This window comes from Pristiophorus japonicus, chromosome 9, assembly GCF_044704955.1.
Source record: "Pristiophorus japonicus isolate sPriJap1 chromosome 9, sPriJap1.hap1, whole genome shotgun sequence".
Taxonomy (NCBI): Eukaryota; Metazoa; Chordata; class Chondrichthyes; family Pristiophoridae; genus Pristiophorus; species Pristiophorus japonicus.
The window spans coordinates 202953725-202969856 of NC_091985.1; the positions used below are offsets into that span (position 1 = coordinate 202953725).

A 16132-nucleotide genomic window follows, 5' to 3' on the forward strand; every position below is an offset into this window, starting at 1 on the left:
TAACTGGAGATAAATTCTTAAAACTGCTGGATCTCTTGCAATGCCATCAACCTCTCATCAAACTGGAGCAGGCAGTACCTAATATAGTAGTCCCTGGCTACTACATCGCCCAGAGACACAAGTCTGCATTTTCTTTGACATGCATCAACATTAGAAGCATGTAAAAACACTGTGGCCTTCCTGTGGCAAGCACAAGCCACTGGTCTTTAGACATTTCTGATCGCAACATAATATTTCTAATCTAAACATTCTACGATGGGAATATCCACGGCTAGTTGCACCAACTGTTGCTCAGTGAACTCTGTCTCTCTCTCTCTCTCCCTCGCTCTAATGATACCAACCACATTTTCCCCTCTATCAAATGCATTTAACACAAACACCTTTCAGAAGCTGAATTAACCGAGTTCCATATGCCAACATCCCTCTAATTTTCCATTCACTGCAACTGAAAAGAAACCGACAGATTGTACCAGTCAGGATGTGAAAGATATTACAATAGATTCTGGATGTTCTTAGAATTGGTATTGTTCTCTAATCTGTCCACTCGAGGAGTTTGATAACAGATTTTCCTGTGAATATAGAGCTGGTTTATTGGGCCGTGATGTGTTTACTTATTCATCTTGTTGACTCTAACCCTTTGCCAATTATTTGATGTGATCAGTTTACTTTTACGTATTTATTTTTTAAATACATTTCCTGAGTGGAATCAAATTTAAATTGAAACCATGTTTGCAGGTGTGATGCTCTGTTGACACATCGAAGGTGAGAGAGATGCTGTGGGGCACACACTAAGTCCAGTAGCTGAAAGTGATCAACAGACTGGGTTCTGTGTTTAGTGATTCCGGGCATGTTACCGATACCATCCCTGGATACCAAGATGAGGAGAGACACTGTGGAAGGAATGGCGAATTCGGACTTGTCCATGAGAGTAACCAAAGGTATGAGAACAGAAATAATATCGAGTTAGAAAGGAGAAAAGGCCAAAAATTGGAGCAGTCGGTAACAGGAAAATTAGTCTCCTCTTATCTTGGTGACATCAAATACCGACACACTGTTATTTGAAATATCAAAATATTAAACTTCAGTCCAGTGATAGGGGCTGTTAACATCAGCAGAAACAAACCCCAACTATCAAAATGAGCGCGATGTAATTAACAGCAGCAATAACAATAGAACACAGCCCCTGCAGTCACTTGTGAACTCGCCGGACCCGTAGGTTGTTGTTCGGGCCTGAGGCCCACCACACCGGGTGTTTGTAAAGTGGATAATGTGGAGTGTTTTCCCTTGGGGCCTGGGGCTCGGGGCTCGGGGCCTGGGGCCACACTCGGTGCTTTTCTCCCAGAGTTTCTCTAACCCACTCCCTGGAGCTCGCTCACCTCCCGTGTTACCGCCTGGCACCGCTGCCCCACAGCGCACTCTCAGCTCACACTGCCCGGTGGTTACTGCAGGTCTGGACCAACTCGCTGTGTAAAAATGTTTTTCTTATGTCGCCTTTGGACACAATACTCTAGTTGAGGCCGAACCAGTATTTTATACAGATTCATCATAATATCCACACTTTTGTACTCTAGCTTCTTCTTAGGCAGTCCCTCGGAGTCGAGGATGACTTGCTTCCACATTAATGAGTTCTCAAGTGACTTATGAGCACAATACAGTCTCTGCCACAGGTAGGGCAGATGGTGGTTGATGGGATGTTGATTGAAGGAACAGGTGGGTGGGATGCTTGGGTCTTCGTGCGCTCCTTCCGCTGTTTGCGCTTGGCTTCCCCAAGCTGAAGGCGAAGAGACTCGAGGTGTTGTTGCCTTCCCGGATGCTTCTCCTCCACTTTGAGTGGTCTTGGGCCAGGAATTCCCAGGTGTCTGTGGGATGTTGCGGCTTTTCAAGGAGGCTTTGAGGGCGTCCTTGCAGTGTTTCCTCTGCCCACTTGAGGCTTATTTGCCATGTCAGAGCTCCAAGTAGAGCACTTGTTTTTGGAGTCTCGTATCGAGCATGCAGATAATGTGACCCGTCCATCAGAGCTGATTGAGCATAGTCATAAGATGATAAGAACATAAGAACATAAGAATCAGCAACAGGAGTAGGCCATCTAGCCCCTCGAGCCTGCTCCACCATTCAACAAGATCATGGCTGATCTGTCCGTGGACTCAGCTCCACTTACCCGCCCACTACCCATAACCCTTAATTCCCTTATTGGTTAAAAATCTATCTGTGATTTGAATACATTCAATGAGCTAGCCTCAACTGCTTCCTTGGGCAGAGAATTCCACAGATTCACAACCCTCTGGGAGAAGAAATTCCTTCTCAACTCGGTTTAAAATTGGCTCCCCCGTATTTTGAGGCTGTGCCCCCTAGTTCTAGTCTCCCCGACCAGTGGAAACAACCTCTCTGCCTTTATCTTGTCTATCCCTTTCATTATTTTAAATGTTTCTATAAGATCACCCCTCATCCTTCTGAACTCCAACGAGTAAAGACCCAGTCTACTCAATCTATCATCATAAGGTAACCCCCTCATCTCTGGTATCAGCCTAGTGAATCGTCTCTGTACCCCCTCCAAAGCTAGTATATCCCTCCTTAAATATGGTGACCAAAACTGCACACAGTACTCCAGGTGCGACCTCACCAATACCCTGTACAGTTGCAGCAGGATCTCCCTGCTTTTATACTCCATCTCTCTCGCAATGAAGGCCAACATTCCATTCACCTTTCTGATTACCTGCTGCACCTGCAAACTAACTTTTTGGGATTCATGCACAAGGACCCCCAGGTCCCTCTGCACCTCAGCATGTTGTAATTGCTCCCCATTCAAATAATATTCCCTGTTACTGTTTTTATTTCAAGGTGGATGACCTCACATTTTCCGACATTGTATTCCATCTGCCAAACCTTAGCCCATTCGCTTAACCTATCTAAATCTCTTTGCAGCCTCTCTGCGTCCTCTACATAACCCGCTTTCCCATTAATCTTTGTGTCATCTGCAAATTTTGTTGCACTACACTCTGTCCCCTCTTCCAGGTCATTTATGTATATTGTAAACAGTTGTGGTCCCAGTACCGATCCCTATGGCACACCACTAACCACCGATTTCCAACCCGAAAAGGACCCATTTATCCCGACTCTCTGCTTTCTGTTAGCCAGCCAATTCTCTATCCATGCTGATACATTTCCTCTGACTCCGCGTACCTTTATCTTCTGCAGTAACCTTTTGTGTGGCACCTTATCGAATGCCTTTTGGAAATCTAAATACACCACATCCATTGGTACACCTCTATCCACCATGCTCGTTATATCCTCAAAGAATTCCAGTAATTTAATTAAACATGATTTCCCCTTCATGAATCCATGTTGCGTCTGCTTGATTGCACTATTCCTATCTAGATGTCCTGCTATTTCTTCCTTAATGATAGCTTCAAGCATTTTCCCCACTACAGATGTTAAACTAACCGACCTATAGTTACCTGCCTTTTGTCTGCCCCCTTTTTTAAACAGAGGCGTTACATTAGCCTCTTTCCAATCCGCTGGTACCTCCCCAGAGTCCAGAGAATTTTGATAGATTATAACGAATGCATCTGCTATAACTTCCGCCATCTCTTTTAATACCCTGGGATGCATTTCATCAGGACCAGGGGACTTGTCTACCTTGAGTCCCATTAGCCTGTCCAGCACTACCCCCCTAATGACAGTGATTATCTCAAGGTCCTCCCTTCCCACATTCCCGTGACCAGCAATTTTTGGCATGGTTTTTGTGTCTTCCACTCTGAAGACTGAAGCAAAATAATTGTTTAAGGTCTCAGCCATTTCCACATTTCCCATTATTAAATCCCCCTTCTCATCTTCTAAGGGACCAACATTTACTTTAGTCACTCTTTTCCATTTTATATATCGGTAAAAGCTTTTACTATCTGTTTTTATGTTTTGTGCAAGTTTATTTTCGTAATCTATCTTTCTTTTCGTTATTGCTTTCTTAGTCATTCTTTGCTGTCGTTTAAAATTTTCCCAATCTTCTAGTTTCCCACTAACCTTGGCCACCTTATACGCATCGGTTTTTAATTTGATAATCTCCTTTATTTCCTTGGTTATCCATAGCTGGTTATCCCTTCTCTTACCGCCCTTTTTTTCACTGGAATATATTTTTGTTGAGCACTATGAAAGAGCTCCTTAAGAGTCCTCCACTGTTCCTCAATTGTGCCACCGTTTAGTCTGTGTTCCCAGTCTACTTTAGCCAACTCTGCCCTCATCCCACTGTAGTCCCCTTTGTTTAAGCATAGTACGCTCGTTTGAGACACTACTTCCTCACCCTCAATCTGCATTACAAATTCAACCATACTGTGATCACTCATTCCGAGAGGATCTTTTACTCGGAGATTGTTTATTATTCCTGTCTCATTACACAGGACCAGATCTAAGATCGCGTGCTCCCTTGTTGGTTCTGTAACATACGGTTCTAAGAAACAATCCCATATGCATTCTATGAATTCCTCCTCAAGGCTACCCCATGCAATTTGATTTGTTACAATCGATATGTATGTTAAAATCCCCCATGATTACTGCAATTCCTTTTTCACATGCCTCCATTATTCCCTTGATTATTGTCCGCCCCACCATGAAGTTATTATTTGGGGCCTATAAACTACGCCCACCAGTGACTTTTTCCCCTTACTATCTCTAATCTCCACCCACAATGATTCAACATTTTGTTCATTAGAGCCAATATCATCTCTCACAACTGCCCTGATATCATCCTTTATTAACAGAGCTACCCTACCTCCTTTCCCTTTTTGTCTATCTTTCCGAATTGTCAGATACCCCTGTATGTTTAATTCCCAGTCTTGCCACCCTGCAACCACGTTTCTGTAATGGCCACCAAATCATACCTATTTGTAATGATTTGTGCCGTCAACTCATTTAATTTATTTCAAATGCTGCGTGCGTTTAGGTAGAGTGTTTTAATACTAGTTTTTAAACCATGATTTTTAGTTTTGACCCCTCCTGCAGCCACTTCAGTGCCAAGTGGACCAGGTGTTGAAAAGATCATTCATTTCCCTCTTTCCATGTCGCTGTGAGTTAAAGGTAGAGATTGATTTCCCCTCATTATGTATCTGTTTGAGGGCAGTGACTGGAGCTGAACCCCAACATCACGCAGCACCTTCAGGAGTGAAATGGAGAAAAATCAGAGCATGCATTGAATCTGGATTTCAAACAGAGAGGATGTGACGAGGAGAGAGTGTGTTGGACGGGGGACTTACAGCTTAGGGACAAGAGACGAAAGAATGTTTCAGAGAAACTAGAACTATGTGTTCAGAATTTCTACCCTGTACTTAATGATGACTTTTATAAATTATGGAGCAAGTTGCAGAGACTAGGCTTGTATTCCCTTGAATGTAGAAGATTAAAGGGTGATCTAATTGAGGTGTTTTAAGATGATTAAAAGAGATGATAAGGTAGATAAAGAAACTATTTTGGGGGAGTCCAAAACAAGAGGTCATAACCTTAAAATTAGAACTAGGCCATTTGGTGGTGATGACAGGAAGCACTTCATCACACAAGCTGGAACATGTCCCCGAGAGTAACCGAAGGTATGAGAACTGAAATAATCTAGAGTTAGAAAGCAGGAAAGGCCCAAAAATGGAACAGTCTGTAATAGGATATCAGGTAGTTTCCTCTTATTTTGGAGATATCCAATGCTCGACAGTGTGTTTGAAAGAAAGCTGATTTACTTGACGTATCAAAATATTAAACTCCAGCCCAGTTATAGGGTTATTAACATAAGCAGAAACAAACTCCAACTGTCAGAATGAACATGGTTCAGTCCTGGATGTGATTAACAGCAGAATCGAACCCCTGCAGTCACACGTGAATTTGATGGTGTCTCAGCAGGTGGGATGAACAGGTCAATCTTTCCACACAGGGAGCAGGTGAACGGCCTCTCCCCGGTATGAACTCCCTGGTGTGTCAGTAGGGTATATGACCGAGTCAATCTCTTCTCACACACTGAGCAGGGGAGCAGTCTTTCTCCGGTGAGTATATTGGTGTTTCAGCAGGTTGGATGAATCAGTGAATCCCTTCCCACATTCGGAGCAGATAAACGGCCTCTCCCCAGTGTGAACTCGCTGGTGTTTCAGCAGGTAGGATGAATTAGTGAATCCCTTCCCACAGTCAGAGCAGGTGAACAGCCTCTCCCCAGTGTGAACTCGCTGGTGTGTCAACAGGTGGGATGACTGAGTGAATCTCTTCCCACACATTGAGCAGCTGAACGGCCTCTCCCCAGTGTGAACTCGCTGGTGTCTTAACAGTAGGGATGACAATGAGAATCCCTTCCCACACACGGAGCAGGTGAACGGTCTCTCCCCAGAATGCATTCGCTGGTGTGTAAGCAGGTTGCATGACTGAGTGAATCCCTCCCCACACACAGAGCAGGTGAATGGTCTCTCCCCAGTGTGAATTCGCTGGTGTGTCAGCAGGTTGGATGACTGAGCGAATCCCTTACCACACACGGAGCAGATGAACGGCCTCTCCCCAGTGTGAACTCGCTGGTGTGTCAGCAGGTGGGATGGGTAAGTGAATCCCTTCCCACACTCGGTGCAGGTGAACGGTCTCTCCCCAGACTGACTGTGTTGGTATGTCAGCAGATCCCTTGTGCTTTTAAAGTTCTTCTCACAGTCAGAACATTTAAAGGGTCTATCATCAGTGTGAGCAAGTTGGTGTGAAGTGAGGATGGATAACTGTGTGAATCCCTCCCCACATACAGTGAAGGTGAACGGCCTCTCCCCAGTGTGAACTTGCTGGTGTGTCAGCAGGTGGGATGGCAGTGTGAATCCCTTCCCACACTCGGAGCAGGTGAACGCCCTCTCCCCGGTGTAACTGCGTCGATGAGTTTCCAGCTCAGACAGGGAATTGAATCCTTTCCCACAGTCCCCACATTCCCACGGTTTCTCCATCGTTCGGGTGTCCTTGTGTCTCTCCAGGTTGGATGATCAGTTGAAGCCTCATCCACACACAGAACACGTGTACGGTTTCTCCCCGTTGTGAATGGTGCGATATTTTTTCAGGCTATGTAACTGGTTAAAGCTCTTTACACAGGCAGTTCACTAGAACACTCTCACTTGGGTGTGTGTGTCTGGTGCTTTTCCAGTCACACTGATGTTTGAAATCGTTCCCCACCGACAGAACAGACAAACATTTCTTCTTCAACATTCAAAGGCCGATGATATTCAGGTCCTGATGAATGGAGTAACTCTGTCAGATCTTGATGTGATGTGTGGTTTGAGTTTCCCGTCTGCAAATCCTCCCCTTCTAATGCCCTGTAAAAGGAGTTTAGAAAAACCATCACTGAATGCAGGATAGAAATTCAGAACAGACAATTCTAGTTTTCATAGAATCATATAAATTTACATCACAGAAGGAGGCCATTCAACCCAGTGTGTGTGTGCTGACTGACAAACAGCTGTACAATCTAATCCCACTTTCCAGCTAATCGTCCGTAGCCCTGTAGGTTATGGCACTTCAAGTGCATATCCAAGTATGTTTTAAATGTGATGAGGGTTTCTGCCTCTTCCACCCTTTCAGGCAGGGCTCCAGACTCCCTTCAACCTGTGTGAAATTATTCTCCTGAAATCCCCTCTAAACCTTCTACCAATTACTTTAAATCTATGCCTCCTGGTTATTGATCTCTCTGCTAAGGTGAATAGGTCCCTCCTATCCACTCGATCTGGGCCCCTCAATTTTATGCACCTCAGCCTCCTCTGTTCGAAAGAAAACAACCCCAGCCTAGCCAATCTTTCCTCATAGCTAAAAATTCACCAGTCCAGGCAACATCCTCATATCTCTTCTGTACCCTCTCGTTCCTGTAATGTAGTGACCAGAACTGCACGCAGTACTCTAGCTGTGGCCTAACTCTTGTTTTATACAGTTCAAGCACAACCTCCCTGCTCTTGTATTCTATGCCTCGGCAAGTATTCCGTATGCCTTCTTAAGCACCTTATTCTATCTGTCCTGCTACCTTCAAGGATTTGTGGACCTGCACACCAAGGTCCCTCTGTTCCTCTACACTTCAATGTCCTACCATTTATTGTGTATTCCCTTGCCTTGTTAGACCTCCCCATTACCTCACTGCATTATCTCACACTTCTTGAATTCCTTTTGCCACTGTTCTGCCACCTGACCAGTTCATTGATATCTTCCTGCAGTCTGCAGCTTTCTTCTCATCAACTATAGTCAATTTTCATATAATTTGCAAACTTCTTAATCATATCTCCTACATTCAAGTCTAAATCATTGATTATATACCACAAAAAGCCCTGTGGAACCCCACTGGAAACAGCCTTCCAGTCACAAAAACACCCATCAACCATTACCCTTTGCTTCCTGCCTCAGCCAATTTTGGATCCAACTTGCCACTTTGCCTCGGATCCCATCGGCTTTTACTTTCGTGACCAGTCTGCCATGTGGGACCTTATCAAAAGCCTTGCTAAAATCCTTATAGACTACATCAAACGCACCACCCTCATCAACCCTCCATGTTACCTCCTTAAAAACTTCAATCAAGTTAGTCAGACACGACCTTCCCTTAACAAATCCATGCTGACTGTCCCTGATTAACCATGTCTTTCTGACTGAAAATTTATCCTGTCCCTTAGGATTTTTTCCAATAATTGAAAGTCCAAATTGGGGAACTGAATTGTATTTTGCCATCCCATCGAGATTGGGGGCAGAGGGACAATAAATAATAATAAATTATTTTAAAAATCGGTGAGCAGACAGACCTGCAGTATGTTCACTATTCAAGCTGACCAAAATCAGGCCGTTTTGATTGGATTTGGAGACAAAACTGCAACAAATCCTCAGCGGAGACTCACATCCCATTGAGTAAACTCCAGAAGATATTTTTTCTGGTGATTTCTATTAATTTCGATTTAATGAATGCCATAACCGACAGGTTCAATTCATGTTTATTTTCCAAATGTAGCTTGTAAGAGTGAAAAACTTTAATTAGGGAGAAAGTAAAACATTGTAATTAAAATAAATACTGAGAGTAAGGTTTAAAATGTGTTCATGGTAGAATAGCTGAATTAGGCAGAAACACTAAGGTCAGAGAAATTCTCTTAGGAGATAAGAACACCCTCAAGATTTATGTAGACAGCTCACAGAAATAATGAGAGGAGGCCACGATGTTCCAGCCACAGGAGATAACAGGAACAATGCCTCTTTTAAGCAGAGGGTAGCCATATGTCTGCCAAGGACATCAGTCTGAGAATTAGCCTGGGAAGACGTTCCCAGAAATGTAACACATAACCTGTAGGGGGCTATTCCCTAGCAACAGTCGTCACAACTGAATGTACCAATGGAATCATTAGAAATTACTGTAACCAATAAAATTAATGTAACTGTAGCACTCAATGAAATTGCTTTAACCTGTATTAACCAATGGAACACTTCCCCGCATAGTTCCACCATTTTGACTGTATCTAAACTGTATAAAAATGTAATTACACAGCTTGTTCTGTGAGATCGATGGTGAGAGCACTCAGTAACGGTACTGATGAGGCCGGATCTCCCTTGATTAATCAGGTTTTAATAAACAACTCTTTTCTCTATAAAAGACCTTTCATGCGAGTGTTATATTTTTATACCCCCAACATTATGGCGCTGCAAGCAGGGTTACAATGGGCAGCCTACAGACAAACGTATACGAATCTATCACGAGTGAGTATCTTCAACTACCACTCATAATCTGACGTGAGCCGTTACGAGACGTGTCTGTTGCCCCGGGGTACTTGAATCTGTGAAAGGTCTGCTATGGTGCAAAAGACTTTGAGGAAGTGGGAAGTCACGATAGACACTATCAGAAAGCATCGATGTGGATATGGCCTCGAAGTTCAAGGGGAACCGGGTAGAGGAACCATTAGTATCTAGAATACAGATAAATCGATAAGGGTGTCGATGGGATTGCAGGCTCTAGGGGTAGGGGAAACTGACTGGAGGGACAGTCAGTATCTAGAATACAGTTTAATTGATAAGAAGTCGGTGGGACAGTAGACACCGGGGTTAGGTGATACAAGTGGGAAGACAGTCAGTATCTGAGAATACAGTGAAACCGATATAAGGGTAGATGTATCAAAAAATAAGTATGGCGTCTAAAGATATGCTGGACACTGCTCTCTTATGGGGTGTTAGGATATTTTTCGGACGACCATAAAAAACCTGATAGTGACTATCTTAAGTGATGTATGGATCCAAGAATCGAGCCGGCCAAACAATTAATAAGCTTTGTTGAATGAAAAGAGACTTTTGTGAATGTCTGTCTTTGAATGAAAGTGCTTGTGTGATTTGTGACTGCGGAATATTTGAGGTGGGAATTAATGAATTTTTCATGTATCTGAAAGCCTGTTTGAAAGAATGGTGGAGCTGTATGTTTGTTTTAGCTCCTCCCACTTTTCAGACAGAGTGAAAGTTTTTTTTTAACCCTTTGTCGTGTTGTCCTGTATGTGGGAAGTTTTAAGGAAGTGCGAACCTAGAATTGAATTACATTTTAAGTTAGAAGCGCAGGTGCGGATTTATTCGGATGATAAGTTACAGAGCTAGGAAATTCACAAAAGATAGGTTTGTTAAGCAAAAGGTCAAAGATGCGTGGTCCCGTTGGTTTTTTAAAAAATTTCGACACGCTCATTTACTTGTCAAAAGAAAACATAAAATCATTGATTACATTGGGTTGAAAGACAATAAATTTAGTCTAGGAATGAGATAAAGAACGGAGAAGGGAAATTGTAATGCCTTTAAAAAAAGCCTGCGGGCTGGGGAAGTACGCCCCCATTTTCCTTTGTGTAAAACCTTGACACGAAAGCTTCTAGCTCAGTAAAAAGAGTTTTAAATAAAAGATTGGCAGTACAATATTTGAATTGGGATCAAGATATTTCAGGTGATTCTCCTTGATAAACATTTTGGTTGTATTAGAAAATCTTGGGTTTGGAAGCCTTTTTAATAAAATTACACAATTACTGAGTCAGAAGCTGAAGCTTAAAAAGATGTAATTTATGAAATACTGTATCACAAAATTGAAGTTACAGAGCAAAAGATTAGAGTTTTGATGTTCAGCTTCTAAAACAGAAATTGGGCACACAATTATAAAACCAGTACTTTGTATTCTGTGATCTGTGAATCAGTATAAGCATAAATGAGAAGACCGATTAGCCTGTCCAGCACTATCTCCCTAGTGATAGTGATTGTCTCAAGGTCCTCCCTGGTCACGGGAATGTGGGAAGGGAGGACCTTGAGACAATCACTATCACTAGGGAGGTAGTGCTGGACAGGCTAATGGGACTCAAGGTAGACAAGTTCCCTGGTCCCGATGAAATGCATCCCAGGGTATTAAAAGAGATGGCGGAAGTTATAGCAGATGCATTCGTTATAATCTACCAAAATTCTCTGGACTCTGAGGAGGTACCAGCGGATTGGAAAGCAGCTAATGTAACGCCCTTGTTTAAAAAAGGGGGCAGACAAAAGGCAGGAAACTATAGGCCGGTTAGGTTAACATCGGTACTGGGGAAAATGCTTGAAGCTATCATTAAAGAAGAAATAGCAGGACATCGAGATAGGAATAGTGCAATCAAGCAGACGCAACATGGATTCATGAAGGGGAAATCATGTTTAACTAATTTACTGGAATTCTTTGAGGATATAACGAGCATGGTGGATAGAGGTGTACCGATGGATGTGGTGTATTTAGATTTCCAAAAGGCATTCGATAAGGTGCCACACAAAAGGTTATTGCAGAAGATAAAGGTACACGGAGTCAGAGGAAATGTATTAGCATGGATCGAGAATTGGCTGGCTAACAGAAAGCAGAGTCGGGATAAATGGGTCATTTTCAGGTTGGAAATCGGTGGTTAGTGGTGTGCCACATGGATCGATGCTGGGACCACAACTGTTTACAATATACATAGATGACCTGGAAGAGGGGACAGAGTGTAGTGTAACAAAATTTGCAGATGACACAAAGATTAGTGGGAAAGCATGTTGTGTGGAGGACACAGAGAGGCTGCAAAGAGATTTAAATAGGTTAAGCGAATGGGCTAAGGTTTGGCAGATGGAATACAATTTCAGAAAATGTGAGGTCATCCACCTTGGAAAAAAAAACAGAAAAAGGGAATATTATTTGAATGGGGAGAAATTACAACATGCTGCAGTGCAGAGGGACCTGGGGGTCCTTGTGCATGAATCACAAAAAGTTAGTTTGCAGGTGCAGCAGGTAATCAGGAAGGCAAATGGAATGTTGGCCTTCATTGCGAGAGGGATGGAGTACAAAAGCAGGGAGGTTCTGCTGCAACTGTACAGGGTATTGGAGAGGCCGCACCTGGAGTACTGCATGCAGTTTTGGTCACCTTACTTAAAAAAGGATATACTAGCCTTGGATGGGGTACAGAGACGATTCACTAGGCTGATTCCGGAGATGAGTGGGTTACCTTATGATGATAGATTGAGTAGACTGGGTCTTTACTCGTTGGGAGTTCAGAAGGATGAGGGGTGATCTTATAGAAACATTTAAAATAATGAAAGGGATAGACAATAGAGGCAGAGAGGTTGTTTCCACTGGTCAGGGAGACTAGAACTAGGGGGCACAGCCTCAAAATAAGGGGGAGCCAATTTAAAACCGAGTTGAGAAGGAATTTCTTCTCCCAGAGGGTTGTGAATCTGTGGAATTCTCTGCCCAAGGAAGCAGTTGAGGCTAGCTCATTGAATGTATTCAAATCACAGATAGATAGATTTTTAACCAATAAGGGAATTAAGGGTTATGGGGAGCGGGCGGGTAAGTGGAGCTGAGTCCACGGCCAGATCAGCCATGATCTTGTTGAATGGCGGAGCAGGCTCGAGGGGCTAGATGGCCTACTCCTGTTCCTAATTCTTATGTTCTTACGATTAAAAAAAACAGTATTACTATATTTGACATTTTGTAATCCAACAATAAATACAAATATTACAAAAGGGGAGCAGAGATTAGGATGGGGAACAGTGAAGAGTTCATTTTGTTGAAGGTTTCAAGTACCACGGATTAAGAGAAGGCACAACAAAATACTGAGATACATTCAAAATAAAATGTTAAAGCTGATCTCTTTTTTAGAAAGAAATAAAACTAAAATGTTTGGGAACAATCTAGAAATTCCTTCGGGGAACAGAGTAATTTTGATGGGCATGCTAATGTGGGAAGTACCCAACTACCCGATAAAACCAGAAGCTGCACAAGCTGTGAGACAGATAGTGGGGAAGTTACTGGAAAGCGATATACTCAGAGGTAGAGGGAACAACAAATGCCCCTGTCTGGCCCGTGCGAAAGCCGGATGGATCATATCAGTTAACTATTGATTATACTGCCCTCAATAAGGTGACTCCCTGTCAACATCCCATCGTGGCCAGCCCAGTCACAACATTTAATGGATTAAAACCAGAGCATAAGGACTTCACTGTATAGCCAATGGATTCTGGTCCATGCCCCTGGCAAAAGAGTCCCAAGATAAATTCACCTTCAAAGTCGGCGACCATCAGTACACCTGGACACGGGTCCTACAAGTGTTCCACAATAGCCCGGCTATATTCCACCAGACTATGAGTTGAGCCAGAGAAAAGGTGGATTTCACCCTGTCTAGGAGTACAATACTACAATACGTTGATGATCTTACTAATAACATCCGAGGATGATAGGGAGCATACAGGAGCACGTATAGAGATCCTGGAAGTCCAGCAGGACACAGGATTCAAAGTAAATCCCAAAAAAGGCACAAATCGGACAAGCCGTGGTATAGTACCTGGGACACGAAATATCCCAAGGAGCTAGGACCATATCCAATGACAGGAAGGAGGCTATTAAGACTATGCCCCTGAGAATGTGTAAAAGGGTTGCGAAAGTGGTAGATGGCTAGAGAAGGTGGCAAAAGGATGGAGATAGGGAATCATGGTAAAATAGCTAAAGAAATGGTCAAGATGCAGACAACTGCAGAATCAACAGAAAAAAAAGGGGTTACCAAGAGTTGAAGTTGAGGTTAGACACGGGTCATGAGAAAGCCCAAGGCAGCACAAAGAAAGAAAGCAATCCTAGATAGGAAGGGAAAAGTAATAGCTTCTACTGATAAGGAGGAAGAGAAACTAATTGGGTTCTTTACTGATAAGGGAAGACAGTGTAGCAAAGCTATAACTAACCTACCTGACACCAGCCCTAATTGGGAGACTTTCTTGCCTGCCATTGGATGTACTCGGGGGGGGGGGGGGGGGGGGAGGAGGCAGAAAGGGATTGGATAGACCAAGTGCTAGTCAAAAGTATTCTGTTTTGAAAATGTATATCTATTGTGCTTTTCGCGCTGAAAAGGACAGGGGAAGGTAAACAGGCTCTGATTCAGAGTGTCCCTTTGTCTTGACAAGTCCCGGCTGGAGAATCTTCAATAAAGGTCTTTTACAGAAAAGGCAAGAGGTGTTCGCGTGTCAGTGTATTCGCTGAAACAGATTGAGGGAAAAAGAATCCGTATTAACGTTTGGTGTCAGAAGTGGGATCTCAACGGACGGCTGCCGAAAGCTTGCGAATTAAGAGCCAGACTAGCCTTGGACGAGACGGGAGGAAAGTGGCCACTGGAGAGAGTACCCTTTAAAATACCACTTCAGTTTCCTTCAGTTCCAAAAGTCTGAGGAAAGTTTGGCCACTCGCTGGTTCTCAGGTAGCGTCTGAACGAGATCCAGGTCAATCTGGCGAATACCTGTTAACTTAGGAAATAAGTGTCCAAGTCAGGTACGATGTCGACTTTGTATATCGCTTAGTCCGTCTAGGCGCTGATTGGACTTAAATCGCGCGGCGACACGAATAGGGAAATAGACAATTGTGCGGCGACGCGAACCGCGTGGCGACACGGAGGGATAGGGAAATAGACAATCGCGCGGCGACGCAAATAGGAAAACCGCAGGGCGACGCGGAAGAAAAGGGAAATTGTGTAGAACTGAACCGCGGGGAGACGCGAGGAATTGTGTAGAACTAAATCGCGGGGCGACACGAGGAATTGTGTAAGGATAAAAGGAATTATGTAAGGATAAAACTGGGCAGTCATGGATCCAAAAATAGAGCCGGCCAAAGAAAAAATTTAATTAATAAGCTTTGTTGAATGAAGAGAGACTTTTGTGAATGTCTGTTTTTGAATGAGAGTACTTGTGTGATTTTTTTGACTGCGGAATGAATTTTCATGTTTTTTTAAAAAAGCCTGTTTGGAGGAGTGAAGCAGCTGTTTGATCATTTTAGCTCCACCCACTTCTCCAAATAGAGTGAACGTTTTTTCAACCCTTTGTAGTGTTGTCCTGTATGTGGGAAGTTTTAAGACATTTTAAGTTAGAAACGCAGGTGTGGATTTATTCGGATGATAAGTTACGGAGCTAGGAAATGCACAAAGGATAGGTTTGTTGAGCAAAAGATAAAAAATACATGGTCCCGGTGGTTGAAAAAAAAAAGAATTTATTTGACACGCACACTTACTTGTCGAAAGAAAACATGCAATGATTGATTACACTGGGTTGAAAGACATAAATTTAATCTCGGAATGAGATAAAGAATGCCTTTTTAAAAAAGCTTCTAGCTCAAAAAAATGGTTTTAAATAAAGATTGAAATTACAAAGTTTGAATTGGGATTTTGAGATATTCAGAGAAGGCACAGCAAAATACTGAGGTGGATTCAAAAAAAAAATTATTAAATTAAATCTGATCTCTTAAAGAAAAAAGGAGATATAAAACTAAAAGATTTGGAAACAATCTAGAAATACCTTCAGGAATCAGGTCAAACTCCTGGGCGAGTGGCGAGCTATCCGCAAAGGTGTAAAAGGGACTTTTGAAAAATGTTAAAAACAGCAAGCTTTAGCAGTTTAGAAAAGACATTTTAACGACTTTGAAACTGAAGCATTTTGAGATAACGAAAAGCAACCCTCAAAGCTTAATTTCTGGACTCCATTCAAGTTATGGAGAAAAGAAAAAGATAAAGACGCCACTTTGAAAGTAAACAAATTATTTTTAATTAATTTATGGAGTCACGAGCCCTCCGTGTAAAATACAAAACCTAATTTGAAGAAAGGAGATCTGAAAAAAAAGATGTAACGTAATAAATAAGTGCTGAAAAAA

General features: G+C 42.8%; 1 protein-coding gene and 1 pseudogene across 1 annotated transcript in view; one reads left to right on the forward strand and one right to left on the reverse strand.

Annotated features, from left to right (window-relative positions):
- The window catches only part of LOC139273419 (histone H2A), a 605799-nt gene that overhangs the window by 536559 nt on the left and 53108 nt on the right, over positions 1-16132 (forward strand). The window lies entirely within an intron of this gene.
- Positions 1-16132, reverse strand: part of LOC139273441 (zinc finger protein 721-like) — a 460657-nt pseudogene that overhangs the window by 407166 nt on the left and 37359 nt on the right.